We start from the raw sequence: 14,021 nt of genomic DNA, 5'->3' as shown, positions 1-14,021 counted from the left end.
CATATTGACAAAAACACACACAAACAGTGTGATGATTGTTAAAATAAAAACAATAAGGGCCAATGTCATGGACAAAAGGTATATACAACACAGCCGCCGGCTTCCTTTACTAGCCAGAAAAAAAAGAAGAAAAAAAAGAGCAGTCTTTGAGAATGGGAACAAAGATTTAGCAGCACAACCAGACTGACTAGCGATGTTCAAACTTTTCATTGGTCGGTTGGAGGACGAGGACACCTTCCTCTGCTCCACGAGAAGCAACCCCAGTGTATTCGCTTCCATGAACAAACACTCACAAGAGACACAGCATGTGTTTCCGTCAGTCATCAGCAAAACTCAAGTCCATCAGATAGTGACCCGGTTATTGACGATTCCAGTGACGGAAGTAAACCCATTTCCGTCAGTGCTGAGTGCATCAGTTTTTCAAAGGTTTCCGTCATTTAAAAAGTAAAAGATTGTTTCAGAGATTTGCTTTTTTGCACATCCTTGTAAGATATTGATTTGTTGTAAAGTCTTGGGTTACATTTTAATAATAATATATGATAGTATAATTTTAGGAGACCTTTATACATCTAAAACAGAGGACAAATTAGTTTATAAGCCGTAAAACATAGGTCTGTTGTTGTTTACGTTGTTTCAGAAAATGAGCTTGGTAATTCTCCAGTGGAGTGTTTATTTAGATATAGTACCAGTGGAGACAGCTAAATATGCAGTGCTGCATAAATGAAAAGAAATGGTTTTTATAAAATTGTTTTGTTTTCTGTAATTGGATTTTTTTTAATGCAATGAAACAAAAACTGCTACTCGTCACAACATGACACGGCGTCCTATTTTTAAATTGGACATAAATTTAACATTCCACATTTAATGTTACGTAAATGTAAGTTGAAACGGAATGTGAATTGCAGTTTGTTTTGTCTGGTAGCAAATCATCCAGCATGTTTTTCCCCCCGTTTCTAATGTTGCTCAAATTGCAAAGCCTTTTCCTGTAACATGGCAAAAAAATAATGTAAGAATCATATCAACAAATGTTTTGTCTTTGTGCAGGAGGTAATTATGAAGGCCCACTATTTGGTGCGGATCCAAATTAAAAGTGTTTAGTTTTGGCAGAGGTTTGCACTCTACTTCCTTTAGTGCCAATCTGGCAAAATACTTTTTCCTTGTCTAAAAGCTGCATCCATAAACATTGCATCTCGAAATTTTATGCATGCATTAATCCTTTTAAATCCCCTCAATTGGTACTGACTGCATTATGTTAAAGATGATGTCGCAGTTTAATTATGTTGCTATGACAACCTGCAACACAATGTAAGGTTATTATGTGCAGTGGAATTCTGGCACAGCCGATACTGTCGGAGTTATGTTAATATGGTACCTTAATGTTCACATAAATCAAAGTGATTCACAATGTCTCCTCAGTGCTCATTCACCCGTTTATACTCATATTCACACACTGCTGGTGTTAGCTCGTCATGAGCAATTAGAAGCTCACTGCCCAAGTCAAACAGCCATGACATCCTGTTAACTGCTGTGTGCACAATTCCATACGAAACCATATGAAATGTTACCGTATAGTAACAGTAATGATTATTTGTTCATCTGTTTGGCAGTTAGCAAGCTACTTTCCGGTTCATGGAGGTTCAACTGCCCCATTCACTAGAGCAAAAAGTGAACAGAAATTCTTCATCCATGCCTTTATCTGAACAAAAAAAATAAAATAAAAACGAGTGCACCAACCCTCAAATTTAGTGACAACACAATTCTGCAACTCAAGTCACCGACCCACAACCACGTATCCAGACTTATGTTTGACATCCTTGCTATATTAATTAATTATGCCATATATTTGAATTGATTGTGTGTTAGAGCACAGAGTCATCCACAATGGGAGGTTTGTTTAGCTCTGGCTGGAGGGATGCTAACATGGGGGACGCCTCCGCCCGCCTGGGTTGGGATTGCCCCTGTGAGTTATTTATTTATTTTTATTTTTTTTCAAAGCACTTATGAGCAGTCAGGACCAGAAAGGTCCATCCATCCATTATCTGTACCACTTGTCCTCACTAGGGTCGCGGGGGGTGCTGGAGCCTATCCCAGCTATCTTTGGGCAGGAGGCAGGGGACACCCTGAACTGGTTGCCAGCCAATTGCAGGGCACACAGAGACGACACTCATACCTAGGGGCAATTTAAAGTTTTCAATCGGCCTGCCATGCATGTTTTTGGAATGTGGGAGGAAACCCACGCAAGCACGGGGAGAACATGCAAACTCCACACAGGAAGGCCGTATCCGGAATCTAAACCACAACCTCTGCACTGTGAGGCCATCGTCCTAACCAGTCGTCCACCGTCACCAGAAAGGTCTTCTGTCCAAAAGATTCCAGCCTTTAAGTGCAGCCATGTCAATGTAATCAGCCCAATGCCTTAAAAATCAGCACAGCAGACCAATGAACGTTATACTTTATTAACAATGGAACTGCTATTAAAGCTAATAAAATATCATATCTGTCCTCCCATGGCCAATGAGCTGGCTCTAAATGACTTCAGCATTTTCTACATTCTGATTAAAGCAAAGCTCAATTATTGCACCTAACAATCAGCTTCTCATGTGAGTTGGAATATTATGTTTTTTCAATGTTTATGTCATATGAAAAGATAAACATTGATTCAGAACTGCTCCAGATTAAATTTGTGGCATAGGTCCATGCTGCTGTGTCACTTTTTTTTTTTTTAATATTATTGATGGTTGCAATAATTGTGATGGGATTGTGGTGGTTAAATCAGGCACGTCCCAACTGAAGACACAGCAAGGCCTGCTACTGGCTTATGGCGGCTCAGCATTTATCAACTGACACTATGATGAATGAGGGTGGCATAGCCTGTTGTTTTATGACAAAAGAATAAGTAAAGTAAAAGTAATCAATTTGCAGTTCATTTGCACAGGATACCATTTTTTTTCTCCACACAGTTGGTTTTTAATTTTTCTGCAAGCACGTTCCAAAGCGTCGAAGAGCTCAGTGTGAACGACAGTGGTCAGTCAATAACTTTGCCATGCATACACAAACACTCAACATGCTGTCTTCCTCCCATGATGAGTGATGGAAGGGAATGAAGGCAAGGTGTTTCATCACAAAGAAGATCAATGTTGTCAGTGACAACATACGCACACACAATATGGTGACAAATTCAGGTGGAGGCAGTGAGGTACAAACCTTCAACCTCTACCCAATTGATTTTCGAGGACGCAAATTCATACACGTATACACACCCACACACACTCCAAATGAATGACCTTCTATTTACTACAATCGATAAAAGCAGGCATTGCAGAAACATCAGTCCCATGAAAGGGGGGAACATGAAAATTTCCCATCAACCATGGCTTTCCTCTTTGGTGTCTTTTGCAGTACATGAATGATTGGAATATAATGGCAGAGTGGCCTTGGCCTTTTATATATATATATATATATATATATATATATATAATAGTAGTATTTTTTTCTTGGTTATAAATACAGACGATAAAGAAATCAATCAAGAAATTTCCACTTAATAATGAACAACCAACTGTTTTTATTTTTTACACAATCCAAATTTAATACTTACTTTGAATCTGAGCATTGCAGCACACCATATTGCTCTCAACACATCTCTCCCCATATTTTGCTCTACAAGACCGAGAGACTCCAGTAGCGATTTTGCCAGCTTTGTTAAAAAGTGATCCTCATGAACGGCAACTGTGTTAGGCTCTCAGAATCAAAGTGAGCAGAGTCATTTAAACTGGCTTTGATCCGAAGGCCTTCGCTGTCTTGCTACTATCTAACGCTGGAGCGTCACTAAGCACTTGCAACAGGCGCCGTACAATACAGTGTCAGCAAAATTATAGTCGATTTCCTTTTAGCGGCCTTAATTAGCGATTGAGAATTATTTTAGGAAGACATTGTGTTGCTGAGGTCAGTAGGAGACGAGTCAAGTCAGCTGCACAACACGCTGCCGGGAAAAACTTCAAAATAAAAGCATTCCAAGGAATTATTGACAGTATATTATTCGCTATGGTAAGGTTTATTTTGAAGTTGGGCTCCTGAACCCGTTGCTGGCAGGTTATAGCGACGCATAGAGCATGAGCAGTCATTGCGACCAAACGTCTCTTTATAATGCCCCGTGAATAAAGATAATTCCATGTCGGAAGAAAAACTCTTTTGACTCATTATGATTCTCAAGTGGGATAGAGTGATGCTGACCACCCCAAAATCACCTTGACAAATTGGTCTGAGTGCTCAAGTCGGAGAATGTCAAAGTGGCCTTGCGTTCTTCCATTTTTTTGTATGCGAATGTTTTAACGCTCCGGACTTGAAATCATAAACTGAGTCAAAAAAACTGTACACGCAAAAAAATATATTTGTGGTTTTTATATTGGAAAATCAGACACTTTTCATGAAAATCAACCCCAAATCGCCATAGAAATTAAAATTGCAGCCTTCAAAGAAGAGTAGGTTGACTTATTGTCTGACTTTCTAAAAAAAATAAATAAATCCGATGAAAAACAAAACTGTCATCATTGTCTTTGGATTGTCATGGTCCGTTTTGTCTTGTCATGTTTATGTTTGTTTTTGTCCAGCTGGAGTGGGGGCGTATCCTTCCAGTGCTTCGTTCCGGGTCATGTCATCATGGCTGGAGAGACGCACCCACCAGCCACGCACCTGTCACTCGTCATGTTCTTTATTATGGGACTATTTAAGGACTCCATGCCGACAACTCAGTGTCGGAATATTTCTCTTGCGCATGCTCATAATACCAAGCTGCAAATTACTAGACGTCTCATTTTTGCCTTCCGTGATTTCTATCCTTATTCATTCGTAAGTCTTTTCTTTGTTAATTGATTATCTCGTTCGTGCTCTTTTGTGAATTGGATTTCCTTGTCCTTCAGCGGCAAGCGATTTTCGTTTCGTTTTTGTTCCTTGCCTTTTGCAAGCCTTTTTCGTTCCCGTCGTTATTTTTCTGTTGTGTTTTCCACCAGCGTCATTTGTTGCACTTTGTTGGTCTCGCGTATGAATTATAGTTTTGTAAAATAAATATCTTTGTTAAATTCATTTTCTGTGTCTGCGCTTTTAGAGTCCTGACCTTTTTCCAGAGATTCTGGAAAAACATAACATGGATGGAATAAAGGAGGATTGCTGTTTATAAAGACTTGAGGCTCTATTTCATCAATGGTGCACATGTGTTCAGGCTAAAAAGTGCATCTTTTATCTTTTATATATATATATATATATATATATATATATATATATATATATATATATATATACGATGGCCTCACAGTGAGAGACAGCATCGGGCGTGGGTTCGATCCCAGCTCTGGCCATCCTGTGTGGAGTTTGCATGTTCTCCCCGTGCTTGCGTGGGTTTCCTCCGGGTACTCCGGTTTCCTTCCACATTCCAAAAACATGCATGGCAGGCCGATTGAACACTCTAAATTGCCCCTCTCTGTCTGCAACTGGTTGGCAACCAGTTCAGGGTGTCCCCCGCCTACTGCCCAAAGATAGCTGAGATAAGCTCCAGCACCCCCCGCGACCCTAGTGCGGAGAAGCGGTACAGAAGATGGATGGATGGATATATATAGTAGATACAGTGGTTGTACTATAGTAGCTACAGGGGTACTTGAAATACTGTAGCCAGTGCACAGTCAGCAGCAGAGAATTGACTCCAGGTATGACCGTTTTTACTTTCACGCTTTGAAGACATTTTCTGTGTATATTCTATTTTGTTCTATTTTCAATATACGTGTACTCTCAGCTATTCAGATGTACCGTATCTGTGAAGGTGAAAGGAAGGTACAACTCAGTCTGACTCGCTAGCCGTATCAAACAGGTGTTATAGAGTGGGATTTCATTAAATCTGTCGTCTCGGGGTGCTTTGAAGCCGTTTGTGGGTGTCGCTGGGTGACCGCTTTTTGCACATTGAAATGACACTCAGCAGGCAGAGAGCGTCTTCAGCTCGCAATTTGTATTGATATTTTGGAGTCAAGTGTGACATTCAGGTGGATAGCGCACAGCCCAGCTGCATATTTAAAGGTCTTATTGTTTTAGTCTTTGCTAGTTGTATTACCAAAATTATTTGGGCAGCGATTTATAATTTTAAGCAAATGTCATAATGACTTTAATTTGTGTCGCGTTTTAATAAATAATATCTAATAATAATGATATATAATAATACATACTGTGCTATGTCAGAATGTGAAGTTGAGTCTGAGTTGCATGAGTTATGAGGAGTCTGCGCTGCATGCTTATATTTCTGCTCTGCTGAGTGGCTACCAAACAACGGAGGTGTCATTGCGTAACAATTGCTATTTTCATGGGTTGCACAGGTGGTATCATGCTATTGTATTTCTGGTTATTTTTTTTTCATCATATTTGCCACATACTGCACAGAGGGGGTTTCGTACATGGTCTGTTTTTGTTTACTCATTTTGCTAACTTGTAGGTTTAATATTAGCGTCACGTGACCGAGAAAATTAGCATTTTGACATGCGTCACAATCATGCAAGTAAAACATGACTGTACGACGGCATTAATAAGCACGCTAAAAAGATCATGTAGTCCTGAGACGGTTGGTCAGCTGCCATAAATGCACACTAAGAGAGAATACTTCGCTAAACGTTGATTGAACATTGAATGAAGGTTCATGAAACAAGCAACGGTGCTGATTTGGGCTAGCGTCTTGTGCAAATAAGCATTTGGAAGGAGCAATTTTGCACATTACACGATGGCACAATATAGCTACACACACAAAAAAAAAATGTTTTACCAACAGATATTTTGAATTGTATTTTTCCCCTTGTAGGCTTGCTTTATTTCATTTGAACATTTAACCAAGTGAATTATGTTTAATCAATGTATATATTTTTTTAAATTTGAAAGAGATTTTTTTTAAAAATCAATCAGTTAAGAAAAAAGACTTTTGAAAGAACGAAGGGAAAAAAATCAATAATTATCAACATTACACATTATTTAATTATTAATATTTTATTTAATGTCTATTGATCAGTTTATTTTATATTTTATTCACTATTATTATATATATTTTTAAATACAGTCAGTCTTTTTTCTATGGGTCCTGAATTTGAATTATCAAAAAATAATAATAATAATAATAATTTGCAATATAGAGCACAATGAAATACTTAAGTCGGGAGAGAATTTTCAGCCACATTGCTCAGCCCTACAAAGAAGCTAATTACCTGTATCTTCTAATATAAACCCTATCACAGGACATTAACTTGTATCTTTATACCATCGTACTATACTGCGGTCTTATCATCAAGCAACTTTAATATGATGTTCCTTTTCCAAACACACACACACAGTCAGTCAGGAAAGCAAGACGTCTTCATTCTCACACTGTCAGGCAAACACTTAATATGTATCACTACCTACACACACTAAAATGAAGACTAGAAGGTCTATTGTCACCATGGTAACAGACAGAGGGCCCACACCCCCCGTATATCCCATCCCCCTGCAGACGACACACACAAGCACACTCCCGTTGAAGATTGGAATGTTTATGTGCGTGCACTGTGTGTCCATGTATTTAGGATGACTGAGTAAAAGCATTTCCGTGTGTGTGAGAGATAAAGTGTGCGTTTGTGGGTGTGTGTGTGTGCGTGTATGCGATGGCTTTACTCAGGTCAGCCACTAACAGTGGAATACAAATCTGTCATGGATGACACACTTTCTCATCTCGCTCTCCATTGCGCTTAAACTCGTCCTGCCCTTCGCTTGACCCTCCTGTTTCGCTCTCTCATTCATTTCTCTTTCTGTCCATCTCCGTACCTCAATCGTTCCAAAATCCACATCTGAAATTCCTCTGTTGGGTCTCTTCAATTTTCTATGTGCTCCCTATTTTAATACTGTCCATTTATCTATTCAACCTGTTCCCCAAACAGACCACTTTCACAAACCACAAAATGATCTACACAGAGGTCCGTTTTACTTCTTCTGAAGCCACTTTATTTCCCTTTTTATGATGTACATTGCACACACGTTCAATTTGCAATTTTTGAGATTGCGCAGCTGCACCCAAGCATAAAACGTGGCGCATCGTGTAAATGCGAGCCTTGTTGCGCCACAATTTAGTGACTGAAAGTCCGTCAAAACTTGACCATGTCTAACTTTTGGCTCTACGTAGACAACTAATCGAACATTTTGATGAGTTAATCAAGGTGCAGGAAAACACAAACACGAGCACCGCTGACATGTATAATAAATATTTGATCAGCGTGCATTAAAACCTCGGAAACATTGTACTGTTAGAATTGAATACATCCATGATCTGAACAGCTAATCCTCACAAGGGTTGCACATATACATTAGGATTATTATTATTAAAGTTTAGAAATCATCCCACGAATTGCGGCACAGCTATGGCCTATGGAGGGGGTGACAAGTGCCCACTTCACACTGCAGATCTGTGATCTACCGGGCCGAATACTTCGTCATACGCCGCGGAGGTCTCTCACTTTGCTCGCTTCGACCTCTTGCCGGACTCAAGCAAATCAATTCCACTATGTGAAGGAATATCGGTCTGCCTCTTGTGCGCTGCATACAAAGGAAATAGGAGCCACTTCATTGGCAGCGAATCGAGTCGGTTGTGTTCTCAACAATGACGCAAAGTACATTTTTTCAAATGCGCCACGCTGCACCAGCATGTGTGCGTCTGTGCAAATATTAAGTCAAACCCGCCTTTCAAGAGGAAGTTTAATTGTCCATTTAGGTGTGATAATTCTTATACTTTTGTTTTAAAATAAGTAAGCTGATAAAAACATCCATTCATTATCTGTACCACTTCTCCTCACTAGGGTCGCGGGGGGTGCTGGAGCCTATCCCAGCTATCTTCGGGCAGTAGGCGGGGGACACCCTGAACTGGTTGCCAGCCAATTGCAGGGCACACAAAGACGAACAACCATCCGCGCTCACACTCATACCTAGGGGCAATTTAGAGAATCCAATCAACCTGCCAAGCACGTTTTTGGAATGAGGGAGGAAACCCGAGTACCCGGAGGAAACCCACGCAAGCACGGGGAGAACATGCAAAGTCCACACAGGATGGCCGGAGCCGGGATCGAACCCACGACCCCTCCACTGTGAGGCCATTGTCCTAACTAGTCGCCCACCGTGCCGCCCCTGATTAAAAACAAATAATAAAAATCAATATGCCATAATACGCATAAGTGCTTAATGAATGGCATCACTGTGCATTTATGTGAAAACAGATCATGGACTGTATGCATATCTTCTGATGAGGTTGGCAAAAGGAATCTACCACCCCTGTCAATAGGAATTCATTCCATTCATATTCTGCCCATTTATTCAGCTCGAGGTGTTTATATTCCATTGCACTTGGATTGCATTCCGTTTCATTCTAATCGTAATAAAAGTCTCCATGTACACCCAGCTATTGGGATCCCATTAAAAAAATTAAAAATAATACCCTTGATATTCACAAAGTCAACTGACAGTGAACAGATATTATCAAAGAGAGTCATTTATTTCAACCACCCGCCTCTGAAAATATATTCATCATTTGTCCCGCTTTTTTTTGTACCACTTGTCTTCCTTAGAGTTGGAGGGGAGCTGGCGCCTTTACATGGCGTTGTCACATGTTACTAGATAAGAAACAAGAACATGATTGACGCATCCACTGACCAGTATGAATGCACTAGGGATACTCAATTGTAATCTTTCGATCCCAGCATGCACAAGGTCACTCTCGTTGGCTGATGCAGTTCACCCATCGGCGAGTAACCTCACATTCCGCATAACGTGAGACGGAAAGCATAGTTCAACTTCCCTATCTCATTGAGTCCTTTGCCTCACTCTACTTCAATTTCGCACCAGCTCTCATAGCTCACAATATCTCCTGCAGGATGCATTCTTTTAAGCCTGGTCCAGATTTCACATTTCATCCAGACCAGGGTTTAAATGAGACTGTACTGCAGAAGGGTCAAGAGTGGAATGAGGAGATTGTAGAAGAGAAAAGAGTGTGGCTCCTATATGAATACATTAACTTGCACTTGAAATAATCTCTCTTTCTCTCTCTCTCTCGTTCTCTATCTCTCTCTTGTTCTCTCTCTCTCTCTCTCTCTCTCTCTCTCTCTCGCTCTCTCTCTCTCTCTCTCTCTCTCTCTCTCTCTCTCTCTCTTTCTCTCTCTCTCTCTCTCTCTCTCTCCTTCCCTCACTCGCTCTTCTATTTTTGGCCCATCTGCAACACCCACTAAATTCATCAGTAAATGATGATTACAAAAAAAATGGTACAGCCTATTAGAATTTATAAGATACTATGCAATTAGTCTCCTCGGGCGCTGACATACAGTCAGAAAACCATTTAGACTAAAATTTCCATTTATGGCCAAGTTGAACAATTTAATGAATATACATGCACTGTGGGCGAAAGCTAGTGTAGGAGCACATTTGGGCAGAGTTGTAACACCCAAAATCAGTCTTGGTCTTAAAACCATATTCTGAAGGTCTTGGTCTTGTCTCAGACTCCTCTCCCAAAAATCTGTATGAAGATAGTATTTCACAGCCCAAGTTATAACACAACCACCGGTGACAGGAATGACTAGTAATGTTCACACTTCTTTTTCGCCTGACAGAGGACCAATCCTCTTCTCCACTCGAAGCAACCCACATATAGTTGCGCAGCGAACTAAAGGATCCGGGACTGAGTCTAAAGCAAGCATAACACCTCTAAATCTATCAAATAAACCATACAAATAGAATAAAATGAAATACAATTTGACAAACAATGCTTCAGGAAGATTATCTGCCTCATAAATCAGTGCACCTATGAATAAAAATGTATATAACCAGACAGGTAATTGATATTACACCTAATAATCCAGTGCGTCAAATGGTCTGAAAAATCTGATAATAATCAATATTATAATGCTAGAAGAATACAACAAAGAACACATTAACATTTATTTTACAAGGTTTTGCTGACATCGCCGAGTCAGCTTTCAACAACAGTACATAAACAGATGAAAAATAGTAGCGGGGGGAATAAATAAAGCACAATGAAATTGACACAGAGATGCATAAATGTCACCTGCAACGCAATCGCACAGTGGAATGATGATGGATATCACCTTCGGCCTTGGGAAATACTGTATTTAGCTGCAAAACATGATCAGTTTAACATATATAGAGTGCATTTTTGTTCATAAAAATGTAATTGTAGTTTGGTTTAAATCAATTAGCAGAAGATGTTCTGAGTGCATGTTACAAATAAATGCAAAAAATATGAACACAATAATGGAGACTTATTTTTAATTACCAGTCTCACGACAGGCCAGCGATGTCACAGCTCTGTGTGTTTTATTCCAGCAGCCTGCACCTGCTGCTATGTGCCAGTGACAGCACTATTGTGCCACTGTTGCCATGACTTGACACAGTCAGGTGCAATATATTTATTACATCTGAATAAGGCGGCACAGTGGGCGACTGATTAGCATGATGGCCTCACAATGCAGAGATTGTCGGTTCAATTGCGGCGCTGGCCTTCCTGCGCGGAGTTTGCATGTTCTCCTCGTGCCTGCGTGGGTTTTCTTTGGGTACTCCGGTTTCCCCCTACTGTAATGACCCGTTCGGTCATGTCAGGTTTTTGTTTGTCCCGTTTCGGTCATGTCATGTCTTTGTTTTGTTGTCCCAGCTGAGTGGGGGCGTTTCTTCCAGCGCTTGTCCCCTTCTCGTGTCATCATGGCTGGAGAGACGCGCCCACCAGCCACACACCGGTTCCTCATTCAGCGACGCAGCTGTCTCACATTGACTGATAATCACCCGCACTACTTAAGCGCTCAGGACCGACGGCTTGTTGTCGGGACTTTGCTTCCTTTGCCTGAATGTCACGGCCGCTTCCTGATATCGGTCTCGTTCTCGTTCTCGTTCACACTCTCGCTCATAGAGATTTGTCACTGTCCCTGTTTCCTCGTCAGTTTTGTTCAGCCTAGTCGCGTCTAGTTCCTTTTTCGTTATTTTGCACTTCGTCACGTCTGTTTGTTTCTCCCAGCACCTGGTTTGCCCTCTTAAGTTCACAGTTCACTCATTAAATTCTCTTTAAGTTACCCTTGCCTGGCTTCCCTGCGTTTTGGGTCCTCCTCCTTCACCTCGCTACAAGCGAGCCTGACACCTACATTCCAAAAAACATGCATGATCGGTTGATTGGACACTCTAAATTCCATAAAGAGCGGATGCTTGTTCGTCTTTGCGTTCCCCGCCTACTGTCCGAAGACCACTGGGATAGAATCCAGCACCCTCCGACCCTTGTGAGGAGAAGTGGAACAGAAAATCGATGGATGGATGGATGGACATCAGCATAAAAGATCAGCACCAAAGAACACCTGTGAGCTCTTGTAGGACCCATTTAGGGAGGCACTGTGCTATCTGCCTCACCTTAAACGATTTAGCTGCAGTTTTATGAGATCAGCAAAACCAAATATGTAACACACAAACATTAAATACTATGGAAATTTAGAGTGCATATTAAAATTGTTGGAATACAAACACGCATTTTCCAATACAATCCTCCTAAAAAACAAAAAAAAATCTAGCAATTTAGACTATGAAATCATATAACTTTTTGGATGGGAATCATTATAAAAACACTGACCAGAAAACTAAAACTGAATAAATTTTATTTTATTCATTATTTATTTATTTTTATTTGGGGGGGGGGGCAGGTGAGGCATTGCCTCCTCCCTTGAGCGCATGTCCCTTCAGTGCAGAGAGGAGTCATTTCAGTTGGCATAACCTGCCGTTTAGGTCATTACATTTTGCAAGGACTGCAGCTGGCCCACCACTGCGTTTTAGGATATTTTATTACATTGTAGTTATGGTATAACTAAAGAATGTGTAGGCAATAGTAAACCTGAGGCGGTGAAGTCAAAATGTTGTGTTTGCATGGAGTCACAGGTCCGTATGTCTGTCTGTCTCAAGAGTCACTCAAAGGATCAAGTGGCCTGCAGTTGTCAAGGGTAACAAGGTGGTATGCTGACATTCACACAAACACACAGAAACACTGTGATTTCTCATGGGAACACTGATTGGGCACTGTGCAGACTGCTGGGTTGCGCGTTTCCCGTGGCGGTAAGAACCAAGTGATAACAACATCCATCTGACCCTCCTAATGTTTCCCTGTGTGTGTGCATGTGTGTGCGTGCGTGCGTGTGTGTGCATGTGTGTGCGCACACTTATATGTTGCCATCTGTGCCACTGGCTCAGGGGAACAGCAAAACACTGGAGAATTATGAAAAGGAAAGAAAGAAAGAAATAGTACAGACAATGCATGGAGTAAGAAAAAAAATATTCCTCGAGATGTAAGATCGCAGATATGTTATATATTTAGTTTAAGAAAACCTATGTCTATATAATAAAATAATAAAAAATTAAAAAAGCATGTTGTATGTGATCGGTGAGGTGCAGACGTTATAGTAGCAAAATACTGGACACTTTCTGATACAGTCCAAAAGCGGAGCCATGGACAGAAAAGCCTTGACACGGCACGTGAAAAATTACATATGTACAAACATATTTCATTCCTTCTGCTGCTGACAGCCCCCATAGATCGTATTTATGTGCTGTTTCATATGGGGAAGATAAAATGCAATATTTTTATTTTGCTTTCATCCCCATTTTATTCATTTATTTGTTTATGTATTTATATGTACTTATTTGACAAAAACATTTCTCTATCTTTGCACTTTATTTGATAGAGATTTGCACTCAGATCAATTTATTGAGATAAAGTTTGGTTGATGAAAAATAATCAGCAGTTTATGCATTGGCTTACAGTAGCTGCAGTTTGTGAACATATATTTTTATCGGACTTCTTAGTCAGCTACTTGAGAGCAAGAAACTGGATGGAAATAACACAAATGTGGCAAAACAGTTACGTCCTTGTGCAACTACTTGGAACTGCAGATCTTCATCCCTGAAGTCCAATTATTAAGTTCTAAGTAATTAAGTGGAGA

At 40.4% G+C, this 14,021-nt stretch overlaps 1 protein-coding gene across 3 annotated transcripts in view; it reads right to left on the bottom strand.

The window, feature by feature from the left end:
• Window positions 1–14,021, bottom strand: part of dcc (DCC netrin 1 receptor) — a 321,689-nt gene that overhangs the window by 159,324 nt on the left and 148,344 nt on the right. The window lies entirely within an intron of this gene.

This window comes from Idiotropiscis lumnitzeri, chromosome 18 (genome assembly GCF_059441095.1).
Source record: "Idiotropiscis lumnitzeri isolate Australia: NSW breed Sydney's pygmy pipehorse chromosome 18, RoL_Ilum_1.0, whole genome shotgun sequence".
Taxonomy (NCBI): domain Eukaryota; kingdom Metazoa; phylum Chordata; class Actinopteri; order Syngnathiformes; family Syngnathidae; genus Idiotropiscis; species Idiotropiscis lumnitzeri.
This window is presented reverse-complemented; position numbering and strand designations above follow the sequence as displayed.